Source organism: Centrocercus urophasianus, unplaced genomic scaffold, assembly GCF_019232065.1.
Source record: "Centrocercus urophasianus isolate 14NV4802_14NV808 unplaced genomic scaffold, USGS_Curo_1.0 seq_17, whole genome shotgun sequence".
NCBI classification, from domain to species: Eukaryota; Metazoa; Chordata; class Aves; order Galliformes; family Phasianidae; genus Centrocercus; species Centrocercus urophasianus.
The window spans coordinates 26,230,660-26,245,215 of record NW_024884722.1 but is presented as its reverse complement, the minus strand read 5'-3'; the positions used below and the strand labels follow the sequence as shown (position 1 = coordinate 26,245,215).

Genomic DNA, 14,556 nt, shown 5'->3' with positions numbered 1-14,556 from the left:
TATACTAAAAGAATTAAAGAGAATTTATACCTTCAGTAGGAAAAGAGAAAAATCTGCATAATCACCCTTTTCTAAGACGGGTGTTTAAGAGTCAAACTTAAAACACCAGTTTGTTTACACTTAGTTCCCCTCCTCAATTAAAGTGGGCTGTAAGCAGAAAACTTCCCATCAAGTGCAGTCCTTGACAGCCATAAGAAAAGGCAGCCACAGCGGGGCCACAGCACACCAGCTCTTTGTCACCACGCTGCTCATCAGGCAACCCAGTTCGGCCTTCACAGTGTGATGGCAGCCCATTTACAAGGCACCCTAATTCCCAGCATAGGTTCATGACCCATTACACAGAACACTCAAACAGTCCATATCCTCTCCTATCTAACCTTATTCTATAAAGCCATTATTTAATACACGCACTAACAAACCTCATACTTCTATATTTTTTAGCTTTCTGGAACAACAACAAAGTTTTCTTTGTTTTCTATATCTCAACCAAAGAAAATGTTTCTGTTACAATTCGTTTAGAGCTGTTTTGGCAAAGAGGAAGATACTCTTCATTTCCATTGTGGAAATTTTAATAAACAGCACCCTCAAGAGGATTAGAATTCACTTCTCTCACTGTTTGGGAAAAAAAAAATAAAAAAAAATCAGTTGCTATGCTACCACTTTTAAATACAGCTAGAATCATTTCCAAGGGTTACTTAAGGTGTTTAACTGCAGAACGAATACTGTGCGGAAATCCATGTACACACAAATACTCTCAGTCATAAGTGCTGCCACAGTAGCCCTGAGGCACCTGTACAGCTGCAAAACTGAGGCATACTAAGACCAAACAGGTAATCAGTTCCCATTATGAGAGGATCCTTTAAGGAGGTGACTCTGGAAAGGGATCAGGGAACTGGCTTCTTAGAAGCTCTCTGCTGCTCTCCAGGTTTGGGAAGTTCCTTGTAAGAAACGTAAAGAGAGGTTTCTGATGTTTTGCTAATGAGGGTGATGAGACCCATGGCCATCCTGGCTTTCTGGCTGAAGGCACAAGAGTATGCCTGCACTGATCACCTATACTGCACTGGGATGAAATCTGGACGTATACTATGGACATCTGGAAAAGAAGCACAGAAGCTATACCCTAGACTGGGTAATGGGAGGACTGACTGGAAATAAGGGCACGCTGCAAGTGCCCGTGTTCCTCAGGATGGACAAGATGTAATTAGCTGGGGACGGCTTCCAGGAGGATTGTAGCCTCTGACCCTGCAAATCTCAGCTGGAGAAAAGTCATCTTCAGAGACTGGGAGGACAGTGACTTGTGTAATGGTAACAAAAAGATCTGAAAAGTTATGTTTCAGAACAGAAAATGGACAGAAGAAAAAAATAGGGAGAAGAAAAAAAACAAGATTTGTAGAGCACCAGAAAAGTCACCCTGCTTTATTCTACCATATAATTGAGTGTATATATTTTCTACGCAGAAGTTACACTGTCTAGAAGTCTCTCCTCTCTCTTTTGCTGATCCTTCAAACTAAACATGTATTATACAAGGGCTGCTCCAAAAGTAGTGCCCCCTATTTTATTCTGTTGGCCTACAACATCAGAGGCAGATGTTGGTAGTACAGCAGTAGGGGTTGAACCTTCTCACCAATTATCTGCTACGCGTTGTCTGACAAAATGATGCCTGACATGGAAGGGCATATGAAAGTAAGGTGTGGAAATGAATTCCCCAATGTGAAAAAAAATGTCACCCTCTGACATTCATCAACACTTGGTTGTAGGTCTGTGGAAACCTACAGTGGATGTGAACACAGTGAAGCAGTGGGCGATGTATTTCAGCAGTGGTGACAGTGATAGTGGGTCATTTCTACTGGGGCAGATTTTTATGACCACCACTATGGGTCACAGTGGTGGCTATGTTGAAAAACAGTGTTTTGTAGCTGAGAATTTGCTTTACCTAGTAGTGCTTTACCTAATATCATGTTCTTCATAGCTGCAATCATTTCCATGGGCGTGGGGGGGGGGGGGGGGGGGGAACAGGAGGCATTACTTTCGGAGCAACCCATGTATTAATATCAATAAAAGTGTTTTGTTGGCTTCTTAGTGATAGATTCACTGACAAGAAAGATTCCCAAGAATATCAGAACACCCGATGTTAATGCAGCAATAATTTATGAAGTGAATACAATTGATTCCCATTTGGATATTTCCCACGTGTTGACAATGCTCACATAGAATAAATCAGATCTTCAGTATTTAGTTTTAAAAGCAGCTTGCAAAACGAACATTAAACACTGAAAATGAAAAGTCAATTAAATAATTCAGAATAATTATTTTACATTTAATTTAATGAAGTGATTTTCAAAGATAGTGCATTGTGTTCTCACGCTGATGCAAAACTGCCCTCAAAATTCATTCTACGTGCAAATCTGCTGTTTGGCTTTTTTGTTTTAGTTATAAGCATTTTCTCTATGCGGATCAATTCTTAACGTAATTTGTACGGATTAAAAAGATATCCCTGCCATTTAGAAGTCACTGATCTAAAGAGGCCTAAGCCACGATAGCCTGCTGGAGAATAATCAGATTCATGCTCAGTGTTGTTTCAGACGAACGTGAATTCCTATGGAGGGGACTCCTAGATACAGCTGTGAATGGGACTGTCAGAGAGCCCATTTAATCCACTGCCGAAAAGACGCTGCTTTATCAAATCAGACTTGACAATTCAGAACTGTTTTCAGTTACACTTGCACACAAATAACTTAAAAAATATATTTTAATAAGTAAGTATTACCTTTTTTTTAGATGCCTTTATTAAAGCTGGAAATGAGATGATACTTGTATGCTGATGAAAATTTAGGCAGAAATAACTTTATCTGATAATTCTCCCCTGGAACAACAATTAACAACTGCTTATCTGTGATCACACTACTTGGCTGTAGCCTTAACTTAGATGTCATATCTAGATTCATATTAATGTAAGCTCCACAACTTATTTCCTATACACCCATGAATGGCTTTGATGTTATTAGTCTGATTATTCTGATGTAATTAACTTCCTCCCCTTCTCTCGAGCTTTACCACCTTTTTCCAAGCACGTCTGGCAAATTTTCTGGCACAAAAGCCTACTGAAACACACTGATTGCTTACTTCATTTGCCATGTAATTTTGGTTAATTATTTTAAAATCTCTCTCTACATAGGCTCCAGATGAGTAAGAGAGGCTAATGTGTAGTCATTACCACTGTCTTTTAATTGCCTTACCCATTTTATTTGAGATAAAAATGGTCCTGAATTTTTGTGTAACTCTTAATTAAGACTTCATTATTTTTACTCTTCCAGAGTAGTATACTGTACTGAGGTGGAAATACAGCTTAACCTGCATTTCGGACTCAGCCATATTCCTTCTTCTGCAGTAGGTAACAAAAGCGGCTCGTGAATCAGCTGTAAATCTCAACAATCCTAAGCTACAAATGCCAAACAGGAAGAGCACATCTGAGAAAAACAAGCCTCTTAAAGTGAACGAATGAATAACAATGATGTGTGGGTTGTGCTTTCTATGCAGCAAACTCTGGGAAGACCTTTCTGTGAACAGCTATCTGGTAACAATTGAAGACACTTTGGAGTTCCTACTCGCCTCCCACAGCCTTTTGTATCAGCAGCGCGGCAGAGAGAGCCTGACAGCAAGATTCCTTTCTCACTGGAAATTTCAGGTACTGTAACTCAGCTCAGTGCCGCACAAAGGGGCTGAGTGATGGTGTATGCACAGGCAAGAAATTTCTCAATGGACAGTTCTGAGGGCGCTGCACAAACTGTTATCTGAGTTATGCCAAATAAATCACCTCATTTTGTCACCTTGCTTTCCCTGACTTACACAAAGTAGTGCCCTCGTTTCCAAATGAACAATCTAAAGCCGGAGAACACCTGCCTAGAGTCCTACCTATGCTGCACACAAGAACCTGTGCTGTTTGCAGCTCTCTCCCAGTTAGCTGCACAGGTAAGGTGACAAAGTCTCCGATGTTTAAAGCACCATTAGGTTCTCAAATATTCAGCTGAAAACAATAACATAAAACCCTACAAAAATGGAAAGGAGTGGAAGAGAATAAAGTTAATCTTCACATCCTAAGCTTAGTGGAGGTGGCATTTCCTCAACTTGCAGGATGCAGTCTGCTAGAAGCAGCCCTCCCTACTATTGTTTCACATTCACAGTATTAAGGAATAAGTAAAATTACTTGCAAGAATTCATTCATCATATAGGAGACTACTGCAGTAATGACAAGAACATCAGAACTGGCAAACCCATACTGCTCTTTTCCCTCAAGCCCCAAACAGCATTTACATATTCCAGCAACCAAAGAACAAGGAACTGTCAACTCTGACCTTCAGAGTTCATCCCAGAATGTAATCCCCCTTGACTGCTAAAGTGCAGAGCTCCCTTGACTACCCACAACTGCAGATAGAAGCAATACAAAGCTTCTTACATCAAAGGAGGGCCACAGATTTTACATGGATGTAACAAACCCTTTTAATTGTGCAGAAACTTCCCTTCCATCTCAGCAGAAGGCCAGGTCTCAAACACCTCCTCAATGATCTCAATGATATGAGAAACAGACTCTGATCTGCTCACTTTCCCTCTTGCCAAAACAGGCTACAATCTTTTTTTTTTTTCTTATTTTTTTCCTCAAGCATTTAAAATCCCAGTCACTGGCATCAGAGTATGACAACTGTTAATTTATTTGGACTCCTCTAGAGCTCCAGGCAGTAGTAGTATCACTCCAGCATTTTCTACTCATGAAGGAAAAAAACAGATGCTACTAGGAGGAAATAACTTCAAGCACTCCAGAGCAATTGCTACGTTTCCAAGGATGACCTTTTCTCAACCCCTTCCATCAAAAAAATGACCCGAACAGAATCTTTCTATACGCTTTCAGGAGTTCCTGCCTGTGGCTTTCCATGCAAATTGGTGACACCATTTGTCCAGCTACAACTAAAGATCAAGCACCATTTAGAGACACCAAATTCCTGAAGTGCTTTCTTCTAGCCCAAATCTGTGAATATGAAGAACATGCTTTACATGAAGGATGGGAACTACATTACAAGTAATTTTACCTTCACAGTGGTGAACAGCATTGCCCAAAAATTTTCTGGCCACACAAGGGACACGTATATTCAGTATCCATCTGTATAAAAACATGGACAAGTAACTGTTTAATAGACATGTTTCAACATTCATTGCCATAGCATTTGCAAGCCATTTCAGGTCCTAGGCTGGAAAGCACTCACAAAAGCTGGAAATAATATTAGTTTAGATCATATTTTCTGCATTTTTCTCCTCTCGTTCTTAATTTTGAAGGACAACTGCAATTGCAGTTCATCCGTTTAGTCTTATCCTAAAGTCATTATTTGTTATGATGCTGTTCCTGCCTTCAGCTACAAAGAAAATGACTATCCCTACCCCCTCACAGGCAGGATTAACAGCCACAGAGAATGAGTTATGGCTAGTCTAACTGACAGGAGCTCAGAAGCAAATCTGTTTTCAGAAGTCCACCTAAAGCCCAGGAAAGAATTCTGCAAAGTGTCTTCTTAACACTTCTTCACAAATAGGTAACACAGCCTGTTTTTCTTCATCACCAATCTGCATGCTCAAGACAAACGCTGCGACCTACGTGCATCCAGGGCAGGGTGTGAATTACACACCCTGTAGTAATTGGTAGTAACTGGTGCAGCACCTACACAGAGCCTCTGCACTCACATCTTATATTTCTAAAGTAAAAACTACATTAAAAATTTTGTCAGAACGGGTGAATAACTTTATTTATAGGTGGAGGAGTAATTTTATTTACATCTTCCTCAGTGTCTAAAGAAGCTGGCTAAACAGAGGAAGTCAGGCTAGAGTGCAGTAAGATTGTTTACGGATGTATTAACTCACAAATAGGTAGTAACTGGCCTCCTTACTTTTTTTCTATCCATAATTTCACCTTTCTTAGCAGAATTGGTGTCAGATGGAGCTGCATGGGCTTATTTCTGCTGAATTTAGCTTAGAAGGTTCACAGATCCTGGCCTGACTGTTTTTAATGTCCTCTATCAGTAGATGGGTGAGCACGCTCATCCACCCTGCTCCTAACTAAGCTGTTATCCAGGAAGCTTATGACTGCTGCCAGCTTTCTGCCCAGAGCTCAGAACAGAGCTCCCGAATCAGCTGGACACAAGTCATTGTAGGATAAAAATATGGACTAGATGTTGATATACTGCTCCTTGCTCGTACAGACTAACGCCATGCAATGATGATCTCTGAGCAGCCTTCCATAGTGCTAATATTCCAGTTTAGAGATTAGCTCACAAACAGTGGTTTGAGACTATCTGGACTATAATGCATAGACCATGTGTTGAGAAGGCACTGGGTAGAATTTTAGATTATTTGCCTAAAATCACAGACAGCTTAAAAGAACAGGATAAATACACGGCATCTGCATTCTGAAAATATTTTGAAGGGATCTGTTTTTTGAAGGGATTTTGTTTTATTATAGTGTGAAAATGTGTACATCTATCTGCAACTGCAGCACAAAGCAATCAAGAATTGAAAACTTGATAAATATGAAGTTCTTACAAAAAGTAAAAGAGGGGATGAGGCAAATAATAGCCTTTAAAAAAGCTGCACCTTATCAACACAGGATTCCAGAGCACACAGTAAGTGCACTTCATGTTCTGTATGAGTGCCATAGACTGCAAGCCACTGGGAACATTCTGCATGTTAACTGTATAGGGCTGAAGATCCAGATGTGTGCTTCTGCTGCTACAAAGAGCTCCACAGATGATCCACCTCGCAAAAAAAGAATTTTCTACACAGATCCAGACTGTAGGACGAGGGCTCCTTGTCACAAAGATCGGGAAAACAGTGCCACATCTCTTGGTTTACCTGGACCTTACCTTCATTGCTTCATGTGCAGAAGATTAAGGATTTACAGATTTTTAAAAAATTTGGAAAGTCTTCAGATGTTTATCAAAATAGTTTTGAGCCCTAAATGAAGTTTTACTCTCTTCAACACATCTCCAAAGCTGGAATAGATACTCTGCTAAATTAGGCCATACATTACCTTTATATATTAAAAAAAAGTAGATGGGAATATTGCCTTACATTCATTTTAATACAATCACGTAATTTGAGGCTTATAGAGCCATGCATAACGCATTTGTTTTTCCACCTATAACAAAACTGATCCATTAACTCTGACAATATTTTTAGTACGTATTTTGTTACAAAAGCATTAAGACACATTATGAATCATTCTGGCATTATGAGAGTTAATAGAATACTACGTATTTTTCATCATTATTAATATTTAGCGTCGTTCAGTAAATTAAAAAATCAAGTTTAACTAAGGTTAAAAATATCTGATGATACAGTGCTTAGATGATTGTAAATGTATATTAATGAAGCTTTACACAATTGACTGGATATCTTTTCGTTAATCACTCACAAAACCATGCCAAACATATATCAAAGACTTCAGCTCTTTTTTCATCCAATCTTCCGACATTTCATTATTATGGTTACCTGATTAATGGATGCAATAATATATGTGGCATGACATGATATGTTCACATTAAATTTTAATCAAATATTACTAAATTCAGAAAACATTAAGTAAATCATGACAGATGAGGCAATATTGCTGTTCTGTCATATTGATGGTTATAGAAACTCACTATGAAGAGTTACAGATTAAGGAGAAGTAAATCTTATGAGGAAATAGAAGTATTTCAAGTTTAACTAGTTGCTTCTTTTAAAATTGCCTTCCAGCCAAAGCCTGAATATGAGATCCATCAAAAGTATTCCAATGTCTGTGATATGAATGTTCTGTTTCCTTCTACTGCAAGTTGTCCCGTTCTTTCAATACACTCTGCAGAAAGACCCTTCCCAAAAGAGATGGCCAAGGTAGTAAAAAAAAATAGCATTATTCTTCACTGCAGTTGGGAGAAATGTATCCCAATTTATGTAAAACACTGCTGTGATCTACGAAGCGGAGTGTCTGACACACAGAACACAGTTGGTCTGCTCAGTTTTACCCAAATGATGCTGTAACAGCTTTGCAGAGCATGTACAGGGAAATAAATGGTGGGTTAGTGCTCTTACGTTAGATGTGCAAATTTTAAATGGTTTCATCCTGGGAAACAAGAGAATGTGCCTCTAATGCTACCAGCAATAGCTTTCTTCTCAGCTTTAAGCCAGTAAAGAATCTGTTGATTTGAAAGTCTGGAACTCATATTTAGCAATGTTCCTGTATTGCTCTTTTAAGTGGCAGCAAGGAAACAAAATTCAGAATCAGCTTTTTACTGCTGCATTTTGAAATTGAAGAGCTGTTAAGTGTATTTATTTACTTAAACTTCCTGTCCCAATGAAAAGTTAAAAGGGATTTGCTTTTATTGTCCTATGCCTGCCTCGGACATCTCTCTCTCTCTAATCACTTTAACTGGAGATTCAATTTCAAGGCATTATTCTTTTTTTTAAATGAGAGAGTGGTGAGGTGCTGGCACAGGCTGACCAGAGAGGCTGCAGATGCCCCATTCCTGGAGGTGCTCAAGACCAGGTTGGATGGGACCCTGGGCAACCTGTTCTGGTACCAGATCTGGAGGGTGGTGGCCCTGCCTGTGGCAGTGGGGTTAGAGATTCATGATCCTTGGGTCCCTTCCAACCCAAGCCATTCTATGATTCTATGAACATATTTACCCAGAGAATAATTTATCTCCATGTTATGAGACTCAGATGATGCTTCAGAAGGAAGGGGATGAACTCTAAATACCAGTAGTAGAGGGAAAAGTAGTGAAAAAAAGACGACCGTAACAGAACAATTAAGCAAAAACCATAATGAAAAGAAACATCCCAAAGAGTGTAGAGTGCCTAAAAATAAATGTTCTTAGGGGTCAATTCTAAACTTTCAGTACTATAATCCGTGATTATGTTTGTACAGAATTTTAATTCCACAGTAAAGAGCTCTTGTCTTTCACTTGTTTGTATCTTACAGAATAAAAATGGAAGCATTCTTGTCATATGATCATCTTTTTGATACCCTCTGATATCAAGACATCAAACACCACTGGATCCTGTGATGAGTATGTGAAGTATTGTGCAAGTCCTGCATAACTGTTGAACTGATTACATTAGAAAATGTAGAGTATGGCCCTGGCAAAGTGACCTTTCCAAAGTTTGTTTGTTTCTTCATATCCTGATTTCACTTTCAATAATTCCTCCTGTCTTGAAAGGGGGTTGTAAGACTGTCTTGTGTTATGTGTACGTATTGCCAGAGGGGAACTCTCAGTACATACATTACAAACAACAAACAAACAAACAAAAAACCAACTAAGCAATTCTGCAATTATACCCTGACTATTAAGAGCAATAAATATTCAACAAGTTTAGTTAGAACTCTTTTTTTGGACCACTTAAGCTTCATTCCATATAAAATATTTTAAGGGAAAGCATATAGGTAATCAATGGAGAGAAAGAAGGAAATTAGAATGTTAAAATGGAGATCACCAAGTGGGATTAATTGGGAAGGAGCTCTGATGAGCCATCTTGGTATAGCATCATTGGGGAAGCTCATACTGATTAGAGTTACGGTGCAAGGATTTCAGTTAAACACCTTGTTTCTGTAAAAAGGGAGTTTGGAATTTTTTAGGTGTAACTAGCTCATAGAACATAATGGGAACAGTTATGAGAATAATTAAAGGAAATCACTACGTTATCTTCCTTCATAGCCAGATAAGTTTTGTACAGTTAAAAGATTAAATAGCACAAAATTTCTGTGTGTGTGTAAGACCTAATAAAAATGGAAGAATACATCCAAACCCACAGCTCTTACCGCAGGCAAACTCCCACTGGTGTTGGCACCTCATACGATGCAGAGAAGAGTGCAGACACTTCAAACAAAATTGCCTGGAAAGGTTTGATTTGCTCTCACGTGGTTAATTGAATGAGTACATTATAAGTCAGGCTTGCAGCTCTTGCTTTTCTCAGGAATTGAAACATATCAGGGAAAAAAAAAGGTAACTCAAGGTCAGTAAAGTTTAGAATCAGATCATGATGTTACAGCTCAGGCCTCCAAAAAACAAAACAAAACAAAACAAAAACAACAAAAAAACCCAAACCAAACAAAAAACCTGCTGGCCTCCTCTGAGAGTCCTCTGTTAACATCAAGATCCATCCTTTAAATATCCCCCTTATAGTCTACAGGGTTCTGTCAAATACCATATTTCGTCAGAAAGTCAACTTGAATTGGGCCTCTGCCTTTGTATTTCAATCTGGGTGGGAAAAAACGAAAAAGAAAGAAAGATTCTGTGAACTCAAGATAGGCATTGCTCACTGAAAAGGATTTCAGAAAATATTCTTTAGCAAAGTAAAGCTGCTAAACAAACCTACTTATGTCCAACATTTTTATCCTCAGAAACCAGAGCTGAAGGGTGTTTTATTTTTGAGGAGTGGGCCAGCTGAGAGAAGCATTATCCAGCTGCCTGTTGCAACCTTTAGGAAAGCAGTAACAGAAGCAAAGGGGCAGCTGGCACGTTCAAAGATGGAATTGTAGATCAGGGGAAACAGGGGCAGGCCTGTGTGTTATAGGTGAGAGGGGATTTGTGGCAAAGATGGGAAAGTGATGAAAGGGAGGGTGGTGGCTTTGCAGCAGACCTGTAGGAGGGGATATATACTCTGAAATGTTAGGAAGACAGCTTAGGGCAATGGAGAATGAGCAAAATACACGGACATCCTCTGGTCCCCATGCTTGAATTCTTATCACCACTTTCAAACACCCAGAGTATGACACCTACTTTTGCTGCCAGTTGAGACAAAGGAAAGATTCAATGTATCAACTCTTCATCATTATGCACTCACAAAGGATTGAAAATAGCTAAGTTTCTGCTCAGCTAAATACTGAGAGATTACAAGTCCAGAATTTTCCTGGTATCTTGCACCTGGACAAGCAGAGTAAAAGTATACTACTTAGCCTTTCACCATTCCCACCAGATCCTTTACCTAAATTAGTTATGCCAAGCGAAGAAATCACACTATAAATATAATTAGTTACTTGGAACCTGATCTAAAGCCTAATGAAATCAGTAGAAAGCTTACAGAGAAAACGAGCTATAAAGAAAATATTAGTTTGATTGCTGTGGGCAAAACTACTTTCAGATCTAAGCAGAGGATTTAGCTATTTTATTCTGCAAGCAATGAGAAAATCTCTTCTTGATTTTAAAACTAAAATAAGACATTAATTAATTCTAGAACACCGCAGTCATATACTTTACTTCTTAGTATGCAGGAATTCAATAGTTTCTTTTTTAAATAGTAATATTTTAAAAAGGCATTTAATTTAAATGGCTGTGGTTCCTCTTTTCAGTAAACACATGTGAAGGCATACATTGTATTTAAATATAATAAATACAGCTAAAATCATGCATCTGGGTCAATCCTCTGCATGTAATCAGGATTATGAAAATTTCGTTTTTCTTATCTTTCTCAATAAGTGGCCTATGTACACACGACTGGAAATTTATTCAGACATGGTCTTGGTTGTGTTCTTGTTCTTTAGCTCACCAGTTCGTTCTTCCTGCTAAATCTGACTAGATGTCTAATTCTATCAGTTGCTCTAGCAGCTAAGGAAAGTGCCAAATCATGGTTGCTGTTTTCTAAGCTGCCCAAAAATGCTTTTGGAAATAAAAATTCACATGGGAAGGCACCTCAGTTGAAAGTTTTCTGTCCATTTTAATGGCTCGCTCTTTTGTGGTGTTTTTTGTGTGTTTGTTTGCTTGCTGTTCTGACTGCTAACCACATGTAATTATAAGGGGAACCGTAAAAAGTCAAAATCTGAATAGACAGAAAAGGAGGAAGAAAGGTGACAGGAAAGGGATTTCATTTAGTTTACGCCTTCTCCAAAATTTCATTCTCTGAGAGATCTCCCAGCTCTCTGGAAGAGGTTCCTTCAGCCCCAGTTGTCAAAGCCCTCCTTCATGCACCACCCCTCTGAGGCATTCCCCAGAGGCGACCTGAAGGGACAGAGCACACCTAAGGAGATCCTGAATCTGGTTATTCTGAACAATCTGACAGATGGAAGCAGGTCCATCGGTCCAACGGCTCTGTACATGTGTGGTGGGAAATAAATTGCCAGAGATACGGGGGAATCCCTTTTGTTTCAAAAGTGCTTCTTCAAAGGAACAGACTTCCCCAGCTCTCTTTGAGGAAGGCACTGTGTGGGAGGCTCTGCAGGCCCTCCTACAATGCCCTGACTGAGAAGCCTGTCTTTAACTGGAGCTTAACTGAAAGTGCACAGTCCAGATAAAATGCAAAGGCACAAAGAGTAAATAAAGAAGTAGTCAATGCTAAGAGAAGTGTGGGCTGAGGAATTCTGCCTCCTAAGGAGGTGACAGTCAAATGAAGCTGGCTCATCATGTGTGTCAAAAGCAGCATCAGACAGGTAAATAGCAATTCTACACTTCCCTCCTACTCTAAAATTCCACCCTTAAAACACAGGGTATTTTAGGAAGCTTCCTGCTGACAGGCACATCCTGCCAGAATTACATTTTAATAGTTCTTCTTTTAGACAAACATTTAATTTACACTTATACAGTCAGCATGATATTCCCATGCAGTCCCTAGGGAGGAGCAAAACATGCAAAACACTGAAAAGACGGTAATGAAAAGAAATAATTACCTTGTTTTCACTGAAGAGTTTACAGATCATGGAGTCGGCTATTTACTGTGGTTCTGTTTTCTCTGAAGGACAACTTTGTATCTTTTAGAGCAACTCTGCAGATATTGTTAAAAACTGGAAGCCATTTTCAGCCCAGGACAGAGACAACTTCAAATGAGTATACAGAATCCAGCACACCAGGATTTTAGATAAAATTCTATAAAATGTCCCAAGATTATCCCTTGAGCAAAGGAGACCTCCCATACAAATTTAGATTTTGAATTAGTAAAAATGAGAACTATTTTACACTGCTACTAATTTTAGTTAATTGTTGAGGCATTACTTGTCTTCCACAGCAGCTTCAGGAACTGGCAACATGATGCTTCTTAAAGGATGAGGGAGCAAAGATATTTTCATGTTGCCATAGTCAAAAAGCACAAGCTATTCATCAGGAAACAAACAAACAACAAATCACACTAGACACCAATTGCCTTGACTTTAACACTGCAAACACCAACATGATGGCTCTGAAGCAAACTGAGTATTAGTAGCAGCTTTTAAATCACAAGATTTTAAAAAATGATCTTGCCAATGTTCTTTTTATTTGCCTTGGGCTTTTTAATGTCTCCAAAGCTACTCTAGATGTATGAGAAACAAAACATTTGATACACAAATTGTGGAAAATACCCAATTTAAGCCTCTGCCAACAGTCCCCAGCTGGGCCTGACCAGGTTCCCTGAGGGCTGTACAGTCACTGCCTGCCTTGCTAGAAGCACAGTGCTGCTGGCTACCTCCTGAACCACAAACAAACTGTAACATCTGGGTTCAGCCCAGCAATATGGCTCCTAAACTTTTATTCTGTTGGTAACATTTCCCCCACTACCTTAGCTTCCATTCTACAAGTGGTAGATTACCCTCCTGCACTGAAGATAATGTTCCTTGAAACGGACATTGACTGTCTTTTAAACCCAGGAAATCAAAATGTCTTTCCTGTCCACCAGCAGGAGTAATGGAAAACATTTCTCAGAACTAGGTTGTTTCATTTCTAAGAAAGCATTTGACCTAATGATCTACTTTGGCAAATTGGTATGATTTATAGAGAACTGATGAGCATGGTAAAAAACAAGCACGTAGCTTCTTGTCATGAGTCAAACTTTTTACGCAAAATTCAAAAATATACACAAACAGATCAGCAATAGAGTTTAACAACAAACAACAAAATATCTGCAGTTTAGTCAGCAAAGATGAGAAAAGGTGCTTGTAGAGTGGTAAGAAATAACAGCTTGACAACACGCAACTAAACTGCCAGTGTATATTAAAGTCTCATCCTACATAATATTTAGTAATCTTCAAAATTTGCCACTGGATTAATGCAGCAAGGAAAAGGATGACCAACCAGCTAAGCTTGTGAGGAAGAACTGCTTTACTGTGACAGTAACAGAGAGCTAGAACAGTCTGCTCAGAAAGGCTGTGGAGTCTCCTTCTCCGGAGATATTCAGAACCCATGTGGATGCTTTCCTGTGTGACCTACTGTAGGGAACTTGCTTTAGCAGGGCTTTGGATAAGGTTACCTCCACAAGTCCTTTCCAGCCCCTACAATTCTGTGATTCTGTGTAAAATCTCAGGGAGACCAGAAAGTCAGCAAACTGTGACACATTAACTCAGTACAATTTCATTAACAACTGAAAAAACAAGTTGTGTGCAGGTGAAAAGATTTTTAGTAGAGTTATTCCTACTGTAGCACTGCTGGCAAGATGGAGAAAAGGGAGTATCAGGGCTAGAGAAGGGCTTGTCATTACAAAAACAGAAATGGTGAAGAAATGTGATGATCACCATGGAATTTGCACTCCTTCAGGTGACAAATAAACATTATCCCTTCCTGAGTGTACATGTATGTGCAGGTC

The 14,556-nt window shown here is 39.2% G+C and overlaps 1 long non-coding RNA gene across 5 annotated transcripts in view; it reads right to left on the bottom strand.

The window, feature by feature from the left end:
* The window catches only part of LOC122159986, a 73,883-nt gene that overhangs the window by 57,202 nt on the left and 2,125 nt on the right, over positions 1-14,556 (bottom strand). For 4 of the 5 annotated variants that reach the window (XR_006168722.1, XR_006168723.1, XR_006168725.1 and 1 more), the window contains exon 2: positions 5,082-5,152. This is a non-coding gene — a long non-coding RNA (uncharacterized LOC122159986). Of the gene's footprint in view, positions 1-5,081; positions 5,153-9,832; positions 10,348-14,556 lie in introns of those variants that run through there. The other variant, XR_006168724.1, reaches the window with a different exon arrangement.